Source organism: Osmia lignaria, chromosome 3 (assembly GCF_051020975.1).
Source record: "Osmia lignaria lignaria isolate PbOS001 chromosome 3, iyOsmLign1, whole genome shotgun sequence".
NCBI lineage: Eukaryota > Metazoa > Arthropoda > Insecta > Hymenoptera > Megachilidae > Osmia > Osmia lignaria.
This window is the reverse complement of record NC_135034.1, coordinates 3,316,729-3,340,722: the sequence shown is the minus strand read 5'-3', so window position 1 is coordinate 3,340,722 and position 23,994 is coordinate 3,316,729. Positions and strand designations below refer to the sequence as shown.

Here is a 23,994-nt window from a genome sequence, read left to right as displayed (position 1 = left end):
TGCCATTGGCGTTATTCCAGAGCCTGGTGAATTCCTGGTTTAACCAGTCCTTAGCTAGGCCTTTCAACGCATAGGTTGAGACACCAATGGGGTACTCATGGCATGGCTGGGAGCTTGTCGCCCCCAGTCGTGCCAATTCGTTAGCCCTCTCGTTACCTGGGATGCCAGCGTGACCTGGTACCCATAGCAGCTTGACTCTGTTGTTCAGAGATAGCTGTCTCAAAGTCAGTATACAGTCCTTGACTAGCTTAGACCCTACCTCCACTCTATGGAGGGCTCCAAGCGCAGCAATACTGTCACTGCATCTACATCTGTAGATGTGTTTGCCCGAATGGTCTTTTTCCAAGTTGTATTTGGCGCAGGCCCATATAGCAAACACTTCTGCTTGGAAGACCGTGACGTGGTGGCCCAGTTTATAGGTCATTTCAACCTTTGGGCTCTCCCCCGCTATCCCGGCTCCGGTGCCAGATCCGGTCTTGGAGCCGTCTGTAAACCAGACCAGCCCCCCCGGAGTCAGGATGCCGCTAGGGTCCTCCAGCCATTTCTCCCTTTCTGGGATAATTAAGTCATATTCCCGTCTGAAGAGGTACTCCGTCTTGCAGCGGTCACCACCGTGGGTCAGAATTAGCTCCGATCCCCGATCCCTTAAGATCTCGGTGTGCCCGCCGCTCGTCGGGCACCATTCTTCAGCTTGGTGCAGGCGGATGGCCGCTCTCCAAGCCGAGGCCATCACTGTTAAGTGGGGTGGCTTGATGTCGAGCAGCGCACCCAAAGCCATAGTGGGCGTAGTGGGAAGCGCACCTGTTATCCCCAGCAACGCTATTCGGTATATTCTTTCTATTGTCCTTCTGTGTGCTCCCCTTTTCATGAAGGTCCACCACACAATTGAGGCGTATGTTATAATGGGTTCAAGGATGGCCTGGTATATCCACCTGACCATCCTTGGTTTGAGTCCCCATGTGGGGCCAAACAGCCTGCGGCAGGCCCAGTAGGTGCTGATTGCTTTCTGGATCTGTCTGTTTACGTGGTTCTTCCAGGTCAGTTTTTTATCTAGTGTGACACCAAGATATTTTACCTCATCTGTGAGTTGTAGTTGCGTCCCAAAGAGATGAGGAGCCTTAAAATAGAATCGTCTTCTCCTTGTGAATAGGACCAACTCCGTTTTGCTCGGGTTTGCCGAGAGCGAGTGTGATCGACACCAGGATTCCACAAGTGTGATAGCCCTTTGCAACCTCCTCGCTAATTCCAACGGGTGTCTGCCTCTGACCGTGATCGTAAGGTCGTCGGCGTAACCCTGAACCGCAAATCCTTCTATGGTGAGTATACGTATGAGTTCATCAACCACGAGGGTCCACAGCAGGGGGGACAGGACTCTTCCCTGCGGGCAGCCTCTCGCGACGTCGGCCCTCACCGTCTCCTCTCCCAGGCTTGCTGTGACTGTTCTGTTCGTCAGCATATTGTGGATCCATCTTACGACGGAGTCCTTAATATTGTATCTCATCGCGGCTTCCTGTATAGCGTCGTGGGGGGTGTTATCAAACGCCCCCTCGATGTCGAGGAAGATGCAGAGAGCAGATTCACCGTTCGACAGTGCATCTTCGATGGAACCTACCAGGTTGTGAAGTGCCGTCTCGGTGGATTTGCCATTTTGGTAGGCGTGTTTGGAGGGGTGCAGCGGTTTGCTGGCCAAAACCTCATCTCTGATGTACCTATCAACCAGCCTCTCCAGCGTTTTAAGCAAGAAAGAGATGAGGCTGATGGGTCTGTACGACTTAGCGAGGTCATAGTTGTCCTTCCCTGGCTTCGGGATGAACACTACCTTGGAGTATCTCCAGGCTTTGGGCACGTGGCCCTTCGCTAGGTAGGATTTGAAGATCTGGCCCAGGCGCCTGTACAGGTCCTCCCCGCCCTCTTGTAGGAGTGCTGGGATGATCCTGTCAGTTCCTGGGCTTTTGAATCTTTTGAAGGAGCCGATGGCCCATCTCACCCTGTCCGTGTTAATCACCTTTTCAGCTATTCCCCAGTCCGCTGGAGCAGGGTCGGTGCGCGCCGTATCGTTACGGCGCTGCTCCCGATCCTCTGCTACTGAGCCTGGGAAGTGTGTCTGAATGAGGTGCTCTAATGTTTCCCTGTGGTTGTTCGTTAGCCCTCCGTTTGGGAGTCTAAGACGATCCAACTTCGGTGAGGGGCCTGTCGTGAAGACCTTCCTTAACCTGGCAACTACAGGTAGTGCCTCGGTTTCTTTGCAGAAGGTCTTCCAGGCCGTCCTCTTGCTAGTTCTTATTAACTTTTTGTAAGCTTGCTGGGACTTTTTGTATTTGTCCCAAGCTGGCTCCGTATTTGCCTCCATGGCTTTATTCAGTAGTTTACGGGTAACCTTCCTGGCTTGGTCCAATTTCTTGTTCCACCAGGGGACCCTCTTGCTACTGTTCCTGATTCTGACCGGGCAGGCTGCTTCATAAGCTTGAGTGATGGCGGAGCTCAGATGCTCCACCGCTTGCTCAATTTCTCCTATGGTCCTGGGACGCTGACAGTTCCCCTTCAGCCTCCCTTCCAGGCCCTCTTTATAGAGTGCCCAGTTGGTGGCCTTTGGGTTCCTGTAAGCCTCCCCAGTACCGCCCTCCCTGTCACCTGTTAATTCGAAGGTAATAAGGCGGTGGTCCGAGAGTGTGCTCTCGTCCCGTACCTGCCAGTGTTTTACGACCTGTGTCACCTTGGCGGAGCCCAGGGTCATATCAATCACCTCCTGTCTGCGGGAGGTAACAAAGGTGGGAGAGGAGCCTTTGTTGAGGATCTCCAGGCCCGTGGTGGCAAGGTACTCCAGCAAAGCTGTGCCTCTGCCGTTGGTGTTTGTGCTGCCCTATACGGTGTGGTGCGAGTTAGCGTCGCAACCGATCACCAGGTGCAGACCGTTGACAGCACAGTGATCTATCAGAGCCCTGAGGTCCCTCGTAGGTGGAGGTTCCTCGGAGTCATACGGCAGGTACGCCGAGCACACCACCAGCTCTGACGTATTCCCACCGAGGTTAAGTTTAACCTTAACCGCTGAAAGATCAGCTGTAATTCATCAGCTAGAATTCATTAAGTTTCAGGGCCGCTATCTTCTTCTTGACAAAGATGCAGGCCCTAGGCCTTGTGGATGTGGTATCATAATATAGTGAGCCACACCCCGTGTTTAGCTCTCCTACACGTTCCTTGTGAATCCAAGGTTCTTGTAAGAGGGCTATATCCGTCTGCTCCATCGCTAGGCGGCGCAGGAGAATGTCCGTTGCCGCCTTGCAATGTTGCAAGTTGATCTGCGAGAACCTGGTACCATCTGACACCTTGTTGGTGTCCAGTCTCGCTTGGTCGGAGTAGGCGTGTTATGTTCCCCGGCGGGGCCCATTACGCCTACTTGTGAGGGTGGCCCCTACTGGGGCCCATCCCTCTCTTTCCCCTAGTACCGGCCTTCAGGGTGTGCGTCAGGGTACGTTGACTCCCCTTTTGCTTGGCATTACTGCCTTGGGGATGCTCCCACTAGACGGAGGTTGCGTTCCGGCGGCCTTCGTTCCTTGTGAGGGTCCGGCAGCCGCCATCTCTATGTTCCCTCCCTTGGGTGGGGCGGGTGGGAGGGTATCGGCGCAGGGGGCGAGGGTCTCCGAGGTCGCCGTTGACAGCGCCCTGGGCTCCTCCTCTCCTCCGTCCGTTCCGCTCGTCCCCGCCCCCCCTTCCTCCATCGCTGGGGCTGTTGGTCCCGGTTTATTCCCGGCGACCTTGTTGGGGTTCCTCGCATCCTCCGTGGTTCCGGCAGGTCCCTCTCTGAAGAGTGCCCTGCGTAGCCCCACGTGGACCTCCGAACCCTGCCTCGTGTGACGCAGGGTCAACCCCCAGGACGAGAGTTACCGAATGCGGTCGCTCCCTCCTGCTCCACACTCTCCACAGATTAGTGTGAGGCCCCGGGTTTTGACCCTCCATCATTTTCAGTATGGCCTCCGTTGCCACCGGAGGGCCAGGGATGACTGTCACCATCCGTTTTAGCTTAGGGAGGTGCCGGCCATCCAGCACTTGGAGGTCCGCCCCCTCCCACGGTTTAATTCTGGCGGCAGTGGCCCTCAGCCATTCCACCGCTCCGGTGTCCGCGCAGGTCACTAAAAGCAGGCCCCCTCCGAACCGGCACTCGTCGAAGCGCGGCATGGTCTCCCCTTTTTGAAGCCCACACAACGCTCCCACAATCGCCTGCTCGATGGTGGAGGCCTGCGCCTCAGTGAGGGTTGAGTTCGGGTAGTCGGCCGGCGCAATCGCTAGCCTCCTCTCCGCCGTCAGCGCCTCACTGAAGCTTTTTGGCGAAGGAAAGACCCTTTGTCTCTTCTTCGCGCAAGGCTGGGTATTTGGGGAAACGGATGGTCGGGTCCTTTTAAGCCCCTTGCCATCCGTTCCTTTGCCGCCCACCTGCGACGTCTCTACGCGGGGTTTCCCGATGATCGGGCCCCCCCTCGCAGCGGCCGTCGCCGGGGCCATCCCCGCCTTGCACGCGGTCTCAGCGGTAGCAGTCCCGTCGGAAGTCCCTGGTTGCGCTAAGCCCGCCCTACGGGCCTTCTTCCTGACTGCTCCGCTGAGCTTTACCTTCCTCCGTGCTTCCGGGTTCGGTTCCGGGATTTCTCCCTGGTCGTCCCTGGTTGCATCGGAGGAAGGCTCCTCATTGAGGGTGAGCATGTGCAAAGCCGGCAAGGTTGTGACCTCGCCTGCCGCGGACATGCTCCCCCCAGAACCACCCGTCAGCGGTGTTTCGGAGGCGGTCCCCAAGATTGGGTCCCCTCCCTCCTCACCTAGCCCGCTAACGGGTGGGTTTGTGTAGGTGTTAGTTGTTCTGTTTGTGTCCATGTTCGTGTCCGTGTTTGTGCCCGAGTCTGTCTGAGCGTTAGTGTTTCCGAGTGTTTGTTTTTTTGTTTTTTCTTCCATGTGTGTCCCACGAGTAGTCGGGAAGTATAGGTCCACCCCTGCAGAGCCCGCTTGCAGGGGTAAGGCTAGATACAATGGGGGGACGCCTGGTACCCCAAGGGCATCGTTCGTGACACCATTACCTCGGTGTCATCCAGCTCTCGGCACGATTGCTTACACCTTAGCTTGGGGAGCTGGTCCGCGACGGGGCTTCAGTTCCCCTCCGAGGGTTTTTAGGCCTTCAGGGGTCCCTTATAGCACCCGTTGGCCGGGGCACTCCGTAGGCACACCTTCCCCGTATCCCGGTCGCCAGAGGCGTCCCGTTCCACGATACTCGGGGCCCACTTCACGCACCCGGTCGTCCTCCTATCCGCCACCCGGAGACGCGCTCGGTTGGGGCTCAGCCTGGACGACCTGAGGTCGTCCTGGTTCCCCTCGCTGGACTTTCGGGGGTTGGGGCACTCCGAGCGTGTGAGACAATACTAACACAACCAAAATTTAAGATTAAAACCTTTTTATTTTTGAATTTTTTTTGATGACAATGTTATTAACGTATTTATGAGATTTTTCTGATTAAAACAAGATCAAACATGACATAATTTGAATTATAATTATTTATTTACTTATTTATATCTAAATAAGTAACAATAATGCAAATTATATGGTGTTTAGTCTTCTTTTAATCAGAAGAACCTTACAATTACATTGGTAAAAGTTTCATTTAGCAAAAATGAAAAATAAAAAAGTTATTGTTGAATTAATATTGTTTCACTTAAATGTTTTTTCTCGGGCCCTTTAATTCTCGTACCTCTTTCTCTTTCGCTATTTGTCCTTTTCTATGTTCGCCAGCATTGAAGAACTCGCTCCAACCGTGTTGTTCTCCCATCATCACATTTTCGTTACCTATTCATCCAATATTTGGGCCTAACGCAAAATCAGGAAAGTCCAATATAATATCACATTCTATACTGAAAAAACATACTAACTTATCTGTCTAAAAAAATTTTAATAACTCTGGCAACAGATTTATTTTCGGGGTACTTTTCATAAGTAATCAGTATTTCACTAAATTGTTCAGATTATCAATTTTTATATCAAAAAATCATCGAAATCGGGAAGAACGTATGTATTTGTTCTTCAGTTTCACTAAAAAAAAGAATAATAATAGCAACAAAAAATAATGATAGTACGTCTTGTGACACATGGGTTGAAAATAGCTATCCTAGTCGATAGAACGATGCGTGACAAAAAAATTTACGCGTCGGAGTTCATCGCCTCTTCGAGACTCGAACTTCCCATTCGCCACAATACATTGTATCGTCGTCGACGGTTCGATTGATGCACACATATTCACATATACGAGCTGCGAATGAGCGCGCGGTCGAGCACAGAAAACGAACAAACTGCGCCCTACAGAAAAAACGAGGAACTAAATTTGTGGTCTGTTTTACCTTTTTGACGTTTTTCGCGAGTGAAAAATCAACGAAATCGTAGTTTTCGGTTTTCGTCTAAACGAAAACTTGTACACCATCCCCTGGGTGCTCATTTTGCTCTATCCGACCCAAAGAATGGCGCTCTGGTCTCTATTTGGACATTCGTTTCGCAAAAATGTTTATATTACAAATAAATTAATGCAGGTGAGTCCGATCCGCCATTTTCTTGACTGTGGACAGACACAAATTTCAATATTTTATAACTTTTTGACGATTTGGATAAAATAAGGACCAGAGCGCCATTCTTTAGGGCCTTCTGGACACGTCCCTCAAATTTTTTTGCATTCTGTTTAGAAATGACGACGAAAACCGAAAACTCGCGTCTAGGGATTTTTCTAGGGACTGTCGGTAAAGTTTTCGACGCTCGCATCGCCTTAAGGGGGTAGACACGGGTAATAGTAGCGCGTTGACATTACCGGCAGAAGTGGGTATAAAGATGGGTTTACGCGCTTCCGTTATTCGTCCTTGTATGAGAACATTTAGGGCTGGGTGAGGGCTTATTCGAAAGAGGAAGGTCCAATGCACACCGCTCAACTCTGTTTAGTAATATAAGCGTGCAAAGTAGAGGTAAAAAATCGACAAAATGCATTCGCGGAATCGAAGCATTTTAAGGCCACTAAAAGAGTGCTGTATTTGAAATCATGAGTTGAGCGGTCTAGCCACAACCCTTACCTGTAAATTAAGATGTATTTTGTCTTCATTTGTTGCGAAATAAGGACGAATAACGGATGCCCGTAAAAGCATTCTCACAGACCAGTCCCGCCATTTTGTGGATAATACAGAGCAATTCATGTGACAAATTCAGTTCAGCTAGTAGTTATAAGGTGGCGTCTAACTAAGCGGGCTGCCGATTTGGAATCGTAGCCAGAATCAGGTGTTAGCTTGGTTACGTCACTCGACTGAAGGCAAGCGAAAGCAAGCGAAAAAGGCAACAACGCCGAGTGAGACGCACTACAGTCATGTTGTCCTTCTCTCATTCTGAATGTTGAGATTGTCCCTTTTCGCTAGATTTTGACTGACGCCCGGCTGGATTTTTCACAGCACCCCATAACAAACCTCGCTCAAAGAGGAGGTATAACAAGAGAAGAATATACCTCCTCTTTGCAATAATTCTGCAAACGTTTATATAAGTTGTATACGGGATATTTATTTATTTAAATTATTTGCATTCACTCAGAATATTGACTCCTTTGTATTTTTTATTAGTTTCGTGAAAACAAAGTTACTATAGGTTTCTCAAAATACAAGTGTCACGCAATTGGGACGAGTTATATCTTAAATTTGGTAAGAGATAGGAAAAAGCTATTGATGTAAAAGTTGAATGATGAGACATATGAAAAGTATGAGATATCTCACGAAATATTAGTTTTCTAAATATTGTACTGTTAGATATAGGCGCGTCAGCAAAATAGCGAGAGGGAATAGTAGCGAGGGAAGAGGAGAGAAAGAGCCGAGGCCTCTCCATTTATTAGTTCTAATAGTACTTTTTTATGCAGAATGTTTCAAGGAGTTGATACGAGTAAAGAAAAAAATGCAATTCCATTTAAATAAAAAGTGCATCTGCATTTTTTTAGTGCATCATTGCATTCACGAAGAAAATGAGGTCATAGAAAAATAAACATTATCATACCATTGAACTTTTACATGAACAGCTTTTTCCTATCTCTTACCAATTTCAAGATATAACCCGTCAGAAATTGCATGACGTATCCTGTATATTTTTATTAATTATAAAACATTTATTTAAAGAAGTTAATAACTTTTTCTAAAAAATTTCTCAGATTGCACGTTCCTTCGGTTCTTCAGAGTAGGCATATATTTTTCAGCAGCGAAGGGTGCTACGGTGCGCTATATAAAATCCACGCGTTCAGTCAGTCAGGATTTACCGGAGCGGGACAATTCTATCATTTAGGTTCAAAGAAGGATAGCATGATCACCGTACATCTCACTCTAAACACGCGTCAATGTTTCGATTTTGTTCTTCAGCCGTATTGTCGCGATGCCTCTGGCGAGATGAGCGTTTGAATGTGTTTGTAAAAATGCTTGAGGCGCTGTTGCCTTCCTAGATCGTGTTGCGCGCACGCTAGCTGAGAATTAAACCTTTCAAATTCGTAACAGACCACGCAAGTGGCCTTAAGGGGATAGACACGGCACGTGACCTCTCTGATTCGGGACGTCGGTATTACAGCAGTTTTTTCGTTGGGCCTGGTGGAGCCACTTGCGTGGTCTGTTATGAACTTGAAAGGTTTAATTCTCAGCTAGCGTGCGCGCAACACGATCTAATTGTAAGAAGGCAACAGCGCCTCAAGTATTTTTACAAACACATTCAAACGCTCATCTCGACAGAGACATCGCGACGATACGCCTGAAGAACGAAAGCGAAACATTGGCGCGTCTTTAGAGTGAGATATACAGTGATCGTGCTATCCTACTTTCAACCCAAATGATAGAATTGTCCCGCTCCGATAAATTCTGACTGACTGAACGCGTCAATTTTATATAACGCACCGTAGCACCCCTCGCTGCTGAAAAATATATGTCTACTCTAAAGAACCGAAGGAACGTGCAATCTGAGAAATTTTTTAGAAAAAGTTATTAACTTCTTTAAATAAATGTTCTTTAATTAATAAAAATATACAGGATACGTCATGCAATTTCTGACGGGTTATATCTTGAATTTGGTAAGAGATAGAAAAAAGCTGTTTATGTAAAAGTTCAATGGTATGATAATGTCTATTTTTCTGTGATTTCATTTTCTCCGTGAATGCAACGATGCACTCAAAAAATGCAAATCCACTTTTTATTTAAATGGAATTGCATTTTTTTTTTACTTGTGTCAACTCCTGGAAACATTCTGCATAAAAAAGTACTATGGTACTATTAGAACTAATAAATGGTGGAACCTCGCGTCTACATATACAGTAAAAGCTGAATATATGCAACAGAGATTGGGAACCAGACGTTGCATACATCCAGCCGAGATGTCGAATCTCGAATTAGATGCGACGACCAGCCAAGCATGAACGTAGAAAGGGACAGACAGTAGAGGACAGAGAGAGAGGTCTAATGATCAAAGGAAAGAGCCGAAACGTATCGGTGTGACTAATACTACTTCAATTATAAAACTTTTTTATTTTTTATTTTTTTTTACTGAAACTTTTACTACCGGATTGGTGATATTTTTCTGATTAAAATGATACCAAACACAATATAGTTTGAATGGGGCGAGGTTATGGGGCGCTGTGTAAAATCCAGGCGGGCCACAGTCAAAACTTAGTGAAAAGGGACAATCTCAACATTCAGAATGAGAGAAGGACAGAATGACTGTAGTACGTCTCACTCAGCGTTCGGGCGATGTTGCCTTTTTCGCTTGCCTTCGCAGCACAGTTCAAGTGACGTAATCAAGCTAACGCTTGATTCTGACTACGATTCCAACTCGGCAGCCTTTCTACTTAGACGCCACCTTATAACTACTAGCTTAACTAAATTTGTCACATAACTTGCTCTGTAGTATCCAGATAATGGCGGAACTCGTCTTTGGGAATGCTTTTACGGGAGTCGGTTATTCGTCCTTATATGAAAAGATCTTGAGCTGAATAAGGGCTCATTCGAAAGAGGAAGGTTCAATGCAGGGCGGTCAACTCACCGTTTGAGTGACAAAACTCTTTTAGTTGCCTAAAAATACTTCGATTTCGCAACTGCATTTTGTCGATTTTTTCTTCTACTTTCGACACTGATATTATTAAATATGGACATAATCTCGTTAAACCATGAGTTGACCGCCTTGCATTGGACCTTCCTCTTTCGAATGAGCCCTCACCCAGCCCTATGTGTTCTCATATAAGGACAAATAACCGATTCCCGTAAACCCATTAATAGGCACATATTTGCCGGTAATGTCACCCCGCTGCAGTACCCGTGTCTACCCCCTTAATATGTAATCACATACTTCAGCATGCATACGCATTCAAATAGCATAGGAATTTGAATCGACGAACAATACCACCATCTGCGGATTTCCAAAAGCAATGATTTTAAAACATATGGCGTCCAAATGGCACGAATCCAAATGACACGACGTCCAAACGGCATGGCGTCCAAACGGCACGACGTCCAAAAGGAATTCGTCCAATCGGTCCGGCGCACAGTGGGACAAAACGGCTTTCAGCGATCAAAAGTCGATTTTCGTGAATTCGAAAATTGAAAAACTAATTACATACATCGATAGAGAATAAACTGTAGTTTAACGTAGTGTAATCCGTTTTTGCATATTTCTTTCCGTTTTGCCGTGGTTCGCACTCAAAGTCAGTAGAAATTCGTCAAGACGAAACGCTGATAATATTACCCATAACTTCAATGTACGATTCTAATAAATTTTACTCGGAAAGATAAAATTCAAATGAATTACAAAGTTTACTAGATTAGTATAGATTCTATTCAGTGCATAAAATAAGTTAAAATGTCAACAACTTTTTAAATAATAGGATCTGATTGAAACGAAATACATTTAACTAAAATCTCAACTTTGCGTTTGATTTAAAAAAAATGTACACATTTGTGCAGGGTGTGATTATTACTGTAGTAAAGAGTGAACCTTCCTCTATCAGAATCAGAAAAAAACGGCTGCCCCAACCTGCCACTGCTCAAAAAAATGACGATTGAAATAAATTACACCCATCTTGGTGATGATGGAAAAGCAGTACCAGATACGATTATTATCCAGTTAACTGCATTCGACGTGTATATTCGTTACCCAAAACTTTACTTCGGCCTTGCAATATGCCATAATAAATTTTCATAATTGTCGAAACTATTTTCACGAATGATTTGGTATAGATCATAATAAATATAAATAAATATATTATAATAACACATGTCTTGTCATTTTTTAATTATTAAATCCGTTTTTATTATAGTTATTAACAGTTTTGAGTCAAATTTATGTTAAATGACATAAAATATGTCTAACAAGTGAAGGATATTGAACGCGTTATACTTTATATGTGAATATTTTGACACCCTGTAGTTCAATATGATCCATATTGATACAACTTATGTACCAGAATGTGGGCAAAAACTTTCCAAAATTTTATTCAAATATTTCCAATAGAACCGAAGTTACAGAATTTTGATCGCCGAAAGCCGTTTTGTCCCACTGTGCGGCGTCCAAAAGGAACGCGTCCAATCGGTCGACGTCCAAGTGGGCATCACTCCATGAAATGTAGGTTCATTAATGCATGAGAAGGGATCAATATATTACACTAGATCCAATGTAGATATAGTACTAATGATACTGTTATTAATTGCTCATTGATCTCTGGGAATAGATGAGTATACTACATTATATGTAATGTAAATATTGTACTATTCATAGTGTTATTAAATGGCCATTGGTCTGGGGGAATGGATCAGTATATTGCATTAAATCCAATGTAGATACAGTAATAATGATATTGTTATTATATGTACATCGATCCTTGGGAAGGAACCAGTATATTACTTTATATCCGATGTAGATATAGTAATAATGATATTGTTATTAAATGCATATTACATATATAATGCAGATATAGTAATAATGATATTGTTATTAAATGTACATTGGTCTGTGGGAATAAATCAGTATATTACATCATATCCAATGTTGATATAGTATGAATGATGTTGTTATTAAATGTACATTGATCTGTGGGACGGGATCGGTATATTACATTATATCCAATGTAGATATAGTATGAATGATGTTGTTATTAAATGTACATTCATCTGTGGGACGTAGTCAGTATATTACATTATATCCAATGTAGATGTAGTATTAATGATGTTGTTATTAAATGTACATTGATCTGTGGGAAGGAATCACTATATTACATTGTACCTAATGAAGATATAGTATTAATGATATTGTTATTAAATGTACATTGGTGTGTGGGATTAAATCAGTATATTACATTATATCTACTGTAGGTATAGTAATTAAGATATTGTTATCAAATGTACATTGATCGGTGGGAATGAATCAGTATATCACATTATATCTAATGTAGATATAATATTAATGATATTGTTATTAAATGCGCACTGGTCTGTGGGAATAAATCAGTATATTACATCATATCCAATGTAGATATAGTATGAATGATGTTGTTATTAAATGTACATTGATTTGTGGAATGTGATCACTATATTATATTATACCTAATGTAGATATAGTAATAACGATATTGTTATTACATGTACATTGATCTGTGGGAAGGGATCAGTATATTACATTATATCCAATGTAGATATAGTATGAATGATGTTGTTATTAAATGTACATTGATCTGTGGGAAGGAATCACTATATTACATTGTACCTAATGAAGATATAGTATGAATGATATTGTTATTAAATGTACATTGGTGTGTGGGATTAAATCAGTATATTACATTATATCTACTGTAGGTATAGTAATAAAGATATTGTTATCAAATGTACATTGATCGGTGGGAATGAATCAGTATATCACATTATATCTAATGTAGATATAATATTAATGATATTGTTATTAAATGCGCACTGGTCTGTGGGAATAAATCAGTATATTACATCATATCCAATGTAGATATAGTATGAATGATGTTGTTATTAAATGTACATTGATTTGTGGAATGTAATCACTATATTACATTATACCTAATGTAGATATAGTAATAACGATATTGTTATTACATGTACATTGATCTGTGGGAAGGGATCAGTATATTACATTATATCCAATGTAGATATAGTATGAATGATGTTGTTATTAAATGTACATTGATCTGTGGGAAGGAATCAGTATATTACATTATATCTAATGTAGATATGGTAATAATTATATTGCTATTAAGTGCAGGTACATGGATCCGTGGGAAGGGGTCAGTGTATTACATTATATCTAACGTAGATATAGTAATAATGATATCGCTATTAAATGTACATTGATCTGTGGGAAGGGATCAGTATATTACATTATACCCAATGTAGATATAGTATGAATGATATTGTTATTATATGTACATTGATCCTTGGGAAGGAATCAGTATATTACCTTATAACCGATGTAGATGTTGTAATAATGATTGGTTATTGAATGTATATTACATATCTAATGTAGATATAGTAATAACGATATTGCTGTTTTATGTACATTGATCTGTGGCCAGGGATCAGTATATTACATTATATCCAATTACATTATATCCGACTTCGAAAATGAGGAGGATACTCAATTCGATGTGTATGTATTTTTTTTTTTTTTCTTTTTATGTATGTTCACCGATTACGTCGAGACGGATGGACCAATCGGAAGGAAACTTTTTGCGTTTTATATAGTATAACTCCCTAATAGTCCCATGAAAAAAATATGTTGCATTTTTTCATTCTTAATAATTTTTAATGTATATGTGCCGATTATTCCGGGACGGATGGACCAATTGGATCGAAACCTTTTGCATCTGGTAGAGTATGTCTCCCGAAGGGTTCCGTTAAAAAAAAATTTTGAATTTTTTCATTTCTGCCAATTTTTATTTCGAGAAAACGTACGGCTTCATTTATATTTTTTTCTTTCGGCGTTTACTCTACAGGGAATATACCGATTGCGACTTTTCAACATTATCCGTGAAATGAAATGAAATGAAAAAAAAAAAAATAGACTTCGTCATTTTCTCTACCAGTTGGTCGCTAAAAGAAGGGTTGGCTTCCTTCTTCAGGTATCAGTCGCTGGAAGCTAATTTGGACTGTTTCTTTGCAAAAGTAACCGTCGTAATCTTCGCATTTCTGCGAGTGCTCTTTCGTCATGCGGTTTAACGAGGACTTTGTTTGGTGCTCAATCAGATAGAGCTAAACCATCTAAACTTTTGACACGACTAAGAGCGACGTAAATTTGGCCTTTTGCAAAATTCTTTTTGCCAAGATCAATTACAGCTTTGTTTAATGTAGTCCATTGTAATTTATTCACTGTTACTGCTCAACTTAGAATAAGTGGTAACATTCTGCGCTCGACGTCCCCATAACCTTTCGTCGCCTGAAACGTTGCTGCAACTGGAGATATTGGGATGTAACCGTCGATATCTTTAAATCTATTTCCAATGGACTCGTCGTCAAATTTTATAAGTACCGCGTCCGGCCACTCTCCCTGTTCTAGTTGATCTCTTCGAAGTGCTGGCCATGTAAATTTCTTCACTATTCCCATTGCGCCGTTTATCAAACCATCAGAAATTGATATATTTCGTCGCAGCATGATTCGCGATCCTTCAGTTAACTTTATTGTATGTAACAGTATGCCACAATTATTTACATTTGTAGGTATGACATTTTCTGGTGGCCTTTTTCCATATGTAGCTGCCTCACGGGATTCGTCTATTGCATCAATGACGTACATTCGGTGTGATTTTGCTAATTCATCAGTCATTTTTGAATTATATTCATCCACTAATTTTATCGTTGGGAATATTCTTACTGCTGCACCATCCTCGAACTCTCCGGTTAGAGGAACTCTTCTTCGTTCGCATAATATTTCCAGTTGAGAAGTTGTCACTTCCCCAAACCGAAGCTTATTCAATAAATCGATGAACTCAACGTCATCTCTTTGTCGCATATTAATGGTGAGTTCGCAGAATGAAAATTGATGCCATAAATTAATTTTTGCAGTACACCAATGTGGCTGTACAAAACACCAGTCTCCTTTTACTGGGGGCAACTGCATGATATCGCCAAAGAGAAGTACATTTACGCCACCATATAGTTTATCATTTGTTTTGAATTCTTGCAATCTTAAATGAATTATTTGCAAATTCTCATAAGATACCATTGATATCTCGTCGATAATCAACCACCTTGTATGACGCCACTTTCGTCTCTCCTGTTCGAGCCTCTGTCCTGTCAGTCGTCGATAGGTCATTGCAGTACCTTTTTTAATAGGCAACGAGAACAAGGAATGCAGAGTTTTTCCGAATATTTGACGGGCAGCGAGGCTAGTCAAAGAAGCTACTTCAATGAAAGATGGTTTTATCATCGTATCAACTGTAGGATTATAGCAGCGTTTAACGTGTTCAACAAGTAATTTTAAAATAAACGACTTGCCACTACCAGCTCCTCCGGTAATAAAAAGCAATATTTGGTCCGTATTTTCATCATCATTTTTTTAAATATATTTCTCAATTACTGCGGAAACTGATTTTAATAAGTCTTTCTGTTGAATATTAAGACTTCGAATACTATTACGGAACACGTCTTCTGGCATTGCTATTGTTTCTTGCTGTTGATCTTCATATAAATCACCTTGATCATAATATATTGTTTCGTCGGCATAAATTCCGACTGGATCTCTTAAATGTTCATTAGTTTCTTCTTCATGTACAATATTCAAAGCAACAGCCTGGGCGAGCGCCGCTTCAATAATTTGTTCTGCGTGAGTAAATTGTTCGACGGTTGCGTTACCCAACATAGGTTTCAACTCGTGTTGCCGTCGAAGAAAACATTGTTCTGAAGATTCGTTTTCGGACATAAGTGTACTTTCATCACGAAATGGAATGTAACACACTATTAAGTTATAGAAGTATCCTTCTCTATCACTATTCAGGGTATAATACCGGTGGCGGAGTACAGTTGGTTTATTTCTTATTCGCATTCGGGTATTGTCCTGCAATTTTATAAACTTCGATCTCGAAATTTCTTCATCGTCAGTTCTAAGTTCAGCGTCGCCATCTTCTTCTGTCCATATTTCACTTGAAACTGTTTCATATCGGACAGCAAATTCGGCTAAACTCAAGTTTTCTAGGTTGTCTGGCCTCTTTACGTAACGATCGAATATGTTATTGAAAAATGATGTTATTGAGAATTCCATTTTCTTCAAATCGCAGAATTCTATATCTCTGCTCAGGCCGACAGCTGTTTATAAATACAGCTTTTCGCGAGCTCATTTTAAGAGGCAGATGGCATAATCGATAAGCACATTCTATGGCAGTGACCATACGTTGAGATAGAATTGCCATAGATACCGAAAATAATTGATTTCGGATGGTATCGTTTCGGCGTTTCGCTCGTGAAACGGCTTCTTTAATAATATTTCCTGTGTTCTGCGGCTCGCATTTACTTGCGTATTTAGCAATATAATATGCGACGTCTGTAACATTTCCGCATGGTTGAATATCCATGTTTGCTTTCCAAAGCTTTAAAAGATTTGGGTTGTAATTATTCACCATAACTTCATTTGCGGTTCTCTTAAGTATGCAGAAACGCCCGTTGTTGGCAAGTGTGTCATCTAGGCCTAAACACATCGTTCTTTCACTTATCGGTCTGGGGAATCCAAATCGACAAGAACGATTATTACGATCTTTGTAACATGTATGAGAATGTTTATGAATTTGGACTTTTTGAACTATATCGTTCATATCGTGATTTTCGATTTCCAATGAACAAGATACAATTTTCTCAATAACGTTTTGGCCTTCGTTGGTTAGGAAATCAGGCACGTTTGCACACCAAATAAGCATGTGCAAATGTGGACTTCCCCTATTTTGAAATTCAATTCTATACCAAAAATCGGTAACAACGCCGCCTAAGCAATGCGAGTTTTTTAAATACTGCATTAACGCGTTTACGCGTAACGTACATTGTCTTGCAATAACTACAGGGTGTCTCTGAACCAACTGTAGTCGATCTGCAAACGTTAGGTTTTCAAGTTCGGTCGTTGATTGACCTTCGGATAGTAGTAATGCCTTCAACATATCTGGTCAGTTTAGATCATTACAAGAGAACGTAGCAAACCATGTGGGCGGTCCAAGACTTCGGACCATGGCGATTAATTCCGAACACCATCGTTTCCAGTATGATACCGATCCTCTTATGTTTCTCATTGTGAGATGTATGTTGTCTACTAATCCCTCTGGAGTATATTCACCTTGGCGCATTCTACATGACACTGAAATGCTAGCTTTTGCGCGGTAATATTCAACCACAGATAATGCGAAGAACAGATAATCTGTTCGTTGGAACCGTTTGTCATTGCTCAGAATACGTGCTTGGAAGTAATCTAATGGTGTTATTGGGATGTCACGATGCTCTCTGAATCCATTTTTTCCATCTGGAAACAGGAAGTACCAACACAGTTCTTCAATTCTTCTCTCCCTCTCTAGGTTCAAAGGAGGCGCTGTTTTTCTATGTATATTTGCCAGTTGTATCGGGTCATTTTCTGCGTTATTATTATTATTATTACTGATAGAGACAATATTATCAATGTTGGGAACACCTTCGTCAATCGAACGTAACATGCTTGTTTCGAAAATAATTCGTGTTGCGTCGGATTCATTTCGTGGGGTCACAACTGATAGATGTTGCATTCTTTCTACCAGTGAAGATCTATTTCTCTGGGATGCAATTGTTACAGGTGTTAATGAGTAGATATTTAATACATTACTGTTGCCATGTTTCGCATACAAATTACGACGCAAAGTGGCGTGTAAAACATCAATAGTAGTAAATTTCATACAGCATGAGGTGCTTTATATCCTTTTGGACCTCTTGCATGGGAATCAAACAACCAATAACAGGTGGTCTCCGACTGGTTGCTGCATGATACGGCTATTGACGTAAGATTCGCAGTAAGAATTCCGTACATATACCGTTGAAAAAATGTAATCAAACCATTTTTTAAATTTGGAAATCCATCATCACCGTTATCAATATCAATGTGACCATTTACCGACATTTCATAGTCAACGTTAATACTGATTCGCCTATTATTAAATATTACATGTGGCAATAATTCAGTTGCGGCTAAATAGTCTACATTGATTTCGTTGGGGTTAGGAATACTTCGCGCTTCAATGCAATCACGATAATATTTATCTCCTACCACATAATCGACATCACTAGTACACCACGTACTAGGATCAAGGGAATGAAACGCAACACATGCAACTACAGCTATGCCAGTACACTGCTTGCCACGAGATTCGATACTGAAGCGATCGCTAGCTTGATGAAACGTGCCTCGTAAAATAGCTACATTCTGACCAACGTCTACAAATCTACTGTTTGGTTCAGTATTTCTTTGTGCAATTTCAATTTCCTCTGTTACAATAGCCGGCTGTTCAATGACATGAGCTATTTCGAAAATATTACTGGTAATGTTTGAAAAACATGGTTGTACGTCTTTGTACAAAGCATTATTTTGTAATAGCCATTGTAAGGCTACCCGAAGCTTTCCAACATCTATTTTAAATTGTCGCTATCGTTCCAAATTTTCGTAACTTTCCACTACAATCATTATACCGGTATGGTTTAATTGGACTGGAAGTTGCTCGGCTACTTCGAACACATCGCGGGCAAATAGGACTACCTGACCTTTGCACCAATCCTGACTGAAGCGATTTTGAATTTTCATGATTTTAAGAAACGGCACTATTCTACACAACATTTGTTTCTCGATTTCCGATAAATCTGCTATCTCCTGAGGTACAGACATTAGTTCCATTTTATTCCAAAATGCCTGTGATGGAACTTTGTGCTTTTTAAGATGATTTAGACAACGAGAACATGTTGTTATCTTCTCTGATTCCATTAGATTTGCAGGAATTAGATCAGACAAAGGCTGCGTGTGTAAAGCGTAACGTTGCTGCGGATATAAAGTCTTGCAACACACCGCACACGGTACATCAGCAAAAATATGAATAGCCGATTCAAAGTAATCTTCCTGGAGGAAACGTTCTTTCCTTTGGTTTTTAGCTCGTTCGCGCATATCTCTTAAACGTGTGGTTTTTGATTCGGTACTTTCCCTTAAAAATACTTTACGATTACGATTTTTCATGAGCATTAGACGATGTGAACGTTCTTCGATACATTGATTGGATAAACGTCCGTGGATTAACCTCAATCTACGTGATCGTTCCTCAGCAGATTCGTTCGCTAAACGTCTGCGGATTAATCTCAATCTACGTGATCGTTCCTCAGCAGATTCGTTCGCTAAGCGTCTATGGATTAATCTCAATCTACGTGATCGTTCCTTAGCAGATTCGTTCGCTAAGCGTCTATGGATTAATCTCAATCTACGTGATCGTTCCTCAGCAGATTCGTTTGCTAGGCGCCTACTGATTAATCTAAGCCTATGTGATCGTTCTTCGACAGATTCGTTCTTTAAACGATTATAAATTATCGTTAGGCGACGTTTTTTCTCCTCTATCGTTTCACGCAATAATTTTGAACGCATATATTTTCGCATTGCAGATAATCTCAAATGGCGTTCGTTAATAGTTTCATGACATCGTGTTTCTGTATTTCTTTTGCAATTTTTGTACAGACGTAATTGCGTGGCGTCGTTTGATTCATTCGCACGATACTTCCTTATACGGGATGCATGTTTTGTAGGTCTACCCATCGCTTCAAGCAAACGTGGTTGGTTTGTTTTTTATTTATTTTAGAAACAATTGGTCGCTCCAAGCAGACGTGGTCGGTTTGTCTTTTTTTACAAACAATTATTTGTCGCTCTAAGCAGATGTGGTCGGTTTGTTTTTTATTACAAACAGTTATTGGTCGCTCCAAGCAGACGCGATTGGTTTGTTTTTATAAACAATTATTGGTCGCTCCAAGCAGACGCGGTTGGTTTGTTTTTACAAACAATTATTTGTCGCTCCAAGCAGACGTGGTCAGTTTTGGATTTTGGAAACAATTGCCAGTCGCTCCAACCAGACGTGGCCGGTTTTGGATTTTCGAAAATTCAATATTATTAGTTAAAAACGACTACCTTCGAGCAATTTTCAAATGATTCAATCAAGTATCAATCAATTGAAGATGTAACGTTGCCATGTATTCGTTTCAACTGAGTACGCGATTTGTCTATGAGTTCTAGCTATGTTTGTTTATGTTGTGAGGACGATCGCAATAATAGGCCAACTTATAGTAGATTTCCGTTACATTGAGTGATAAGTGGAAAATAATGAATTTTGCGGCAATAATAAGTTTTTCATTCATTGAATACGACGGTACGATGTCAGCGCTGAACATCAACGTTTTCCATACGTAAAGCAATGCAGTATAAGTACAAAACTCATGACAATGTTAAATGGATCTAATGTAACATAAATTCAGAAATACTTGCATTAAAATTTGCATTACTTAATATTCAATTACATTTCCACGCGTCGCTTTATGCGTCTTGGCACTGATTCGTATATTTATATCGTTATGATTTTATCTCACGTTGCCTTATTTGCTTCACGAAGCTAATTTTTTTTTGTTTACAGGTTTATTTATGTAAATTAAATTTTTCAATATTGCCAATAAATTCTTCATTGGGTTTAAATGAAGATTGTTTAATGCCCAGTGTATAATTTTATAATTATTACATTATTCTTCGAACTGAATAATCTTCAACTTTTTTACCAGAGTCGGATTGTAAAAGCACATCGCGACACATTACGTTTTATCGAAGAAAACGTATTCCGACAGGTTGTATACTGAGTGTAATAAAACAGTGTTCGGTTACCGTTTGAAACAGATTACCTCATTTAAAATTGGACCAAATGACTTGAGGTTTTTTTTGAGAACTTATACACATTCATTTACTAAGATATGTGCTTTTGTCGTTTTAAAAAATTGCAATTTGTTGAAATCGTGAAAGAAAATAGTAGAAGGCAATTTTTTATTAACTTTTTTATGTGAGTTTGCAATGAAAATTTAAAATATGACATTTGTAAATTTAAGTGTGTTATGTGTATGATGAAAATTTCATCGAGATCGGTCAATGTATTTAGCACTACCAAGTAATTAAAATTTTCGAAAATCGCGACTTTTTATTCATCTAAGAATATAAATAGTCACATTTTATCAGAAATTTTAATTATTTGTAACTTCTAAGTGCATTGGCAGATCTCGACGAAATTTTCTGCATACCCACAACTTATTTGAATTTACGAAAGACATATTTCAAATTCTTATTATAGGCTCACATGAAAAGAGATGAAAAAAATTGCCTTTTACTATTTTTTTTCACAATTTCAACAAATTGTAATTTTTTTAAACGACAAAAACACATATCTTAATAAATAAATTTGTATTTTCTCATTAAAAAAAACCTCAAGTTATTTGGTCCAATTTTAAATGAGGTATTCTGTTCTAAACGTTGACTAGACACTTTTTATTACACTTACTGTACTTATACTTTGTACATTTCTTGGCTACATTAAGAGGGTATGAATATTTCCATCATTGACTGTACGCCGTTTGGTTTTTGCGCATTTGAGGTGAATAGAATATTTACGAATATTTATGTTCAATATAAGCTACTACGCACATACCAACAGGAATGTAAACATAGAGAACAATTTGTGCGATCCTGGAATGTGCCCCACCACCTCTCTCCCTTTGGAAGTCAGAGATTCCTGCTCAGTTTCATACGATCAGTGAATCGAACAGGTGGTAAGTACGGAACGAGCAATATTTTATTTTTGTATACGTTGTATATAATAATATATATTAATAATTCTTAATGGCTGGTGGTACGGTTTATTTAGTTGGTGTATTATTATAGTTACTTTGACCAAAAATATTTTTATTACATCAAAGAATAACTTATTATTTTCATTATTTAACTTTAGATTTTGAATTGTTAACAAATTTTTATTACAATTATTATAATAAAAAAGTAATACAAATATGTTAACAAATATGAATAGATATTTTCTTTTTTTTTATTATCAATAAAACCTTTTATTTCTATTTAAAATGTTTATATTCAATATTGCTTTCTAACGGTTGAATGAGCGCTGAATACGAATGTAGGAACCGTTTATCGCTATTAGAAACGTTGTTCGGGTGTTAAATAACGAACGCAATTAAATGGGGGAACAAACGAATAATTTTTTTTTTATATATATTTATACTAGTCGACAGTAAACTTGGTTTGAAATCGCACATGCATATAATAATTAAAATTTCTTTTTTTACAACTTGAATTTAAAGAAAAAAAATATTTGAGTACTACTGCATTTCGAATGTCATTTTTATCACTTTTATCGACGTTTAAACATACGTAGTTCATAATATTTTATATATTTCGCAATTGGAATAATCAAAAATTTTAGCCACTGTTGAAAATAGTTTCCGGATTCGTATTCAATGATTATAATAAAAAAATATATAAGAAGTACATATTGAATGTTAGTTATCCTAATACGCTTTAAAAAGTATAGATGTGTTTCGATATATACGGTCTTGTCGCCGTTCGTGTGACTTTCGTTCTATACAACATGAACACTATACCACTGTAATCGATAATCTTCCACCGCTAGTCATTAATTAATATTAATGTAACTGTTATTACTTATATCTTTTTTTGCAAATATTACATCTACATATTTTTGTTTCAGAACATAAACGTAATAATAAAAAATAATAAAAATAAAATTTAAAAAAAAATGGAGCAGTCTGAAAACGATTGTAAGTATTATTTCAACTTTAATAATGGTAAAAGAGTTCAAGTAAAATTAAAAGAAACTCTGGAAAATGCATATATTGTATGATTCAGAAACATGCCTGTAATATATATATATATATTTTTTTTTTTATTTCTCTTTCAGATCAAAAATTGGTGCGGGACGTGCAGCTGTTGCTGCAGCAGCAGAACGAGCAGCATCAGCGGCAAATGCAGCTGCTGCAGCAACAATAAGAGCAACAATTGCTACAACTGAGGGAGGAGCTCCTCCCTCAGCATGGACAGGGCGACCAACCGTGGGAGGAGCCCCTCCCTCAGGAGGAGGAGAAGAAGGTGGCGGGTAGGCCACCGCGAAGTATGTATTACAGATTATTTTTTATTATACTATGAATTCTTGCCTCGTACAGAGGAATACAATATTGCCCTTATCAGAACATCTCTGTTGTTCAATATAAGGGCGAATATTTATAATAATAATATTCTGTGAAAAAAAAATACATATCTAATAATTTCAATTTTTACATTACAGAGAGGGGAGTAGCGGCTGGTAGGTCGCGGCGCTTGAAGGGGTACCGGGACGGAAGGGGAAGGGCGGTAGGGGAATAGGGGGGGGGGGGGGTAGGGGAAATATAGTTCAGTCAAGTTTTTATTAATTACATAATAAAGTTAGTCACTTATAAAAAAAAATGGTACAGGTTGTACTTCCTTTTTTTATTATTAATCACCTGTATTTGATCCTTACTTAACTATTAAGAACGGAAAACCATATAACGGCATCCTACAAATATTTTTCGTTCATCTAATTCCACTAAAAAGTGTGAAATAAAATAATTTTTAACAAAAAAAACATCCGACTTCGAAATGCACTAAAAAGTGTCAAATAATTTCTATTTCATTTATACCAATATTCCATAGCTATTAATAATATCTACTTAATCGTTAAATAGGATTTAAATAGGCTTTAGATAGTTTTCGGAGGCGGCGCAAAATTATAAACTTTTCTTCTACTAGGAAGATCCTCGTTCAGGGGTCGGCAACATATGACAAATGACCCATTTGATAATTTCAAGTAAACAACATTCAACGGGAATCAACATACTCATTGCGGATGAACTATACTGCAGTTCA

At 40.2% G+C, this 23,994-nt stretch overlaps 1 long non-coding RNA gene across 1 annotated transcript; it reads left to right on the top strand.

Moving 5' to 3' along the window:
* The first annotated feature begins 21,834 nt into the window (after positions 1 to 21,834).
* LOC117605317 (uncharacterized) lies at positions 21,835 to 23,445 on the top strand. The gene is made up of 4 exons (XR_004581665.2): positions 21,835 to 21,851; positions 22,802 to 22,871; positions 23,012 to 23,221; positions 23,396 to 23,445. It is a non-coding gene; the product is annotated as an uncharacterized LOC117605317 (long non-coding RNA).
* Positions 23,446 to 23,994: the final 549 nt, after the last annotated feature.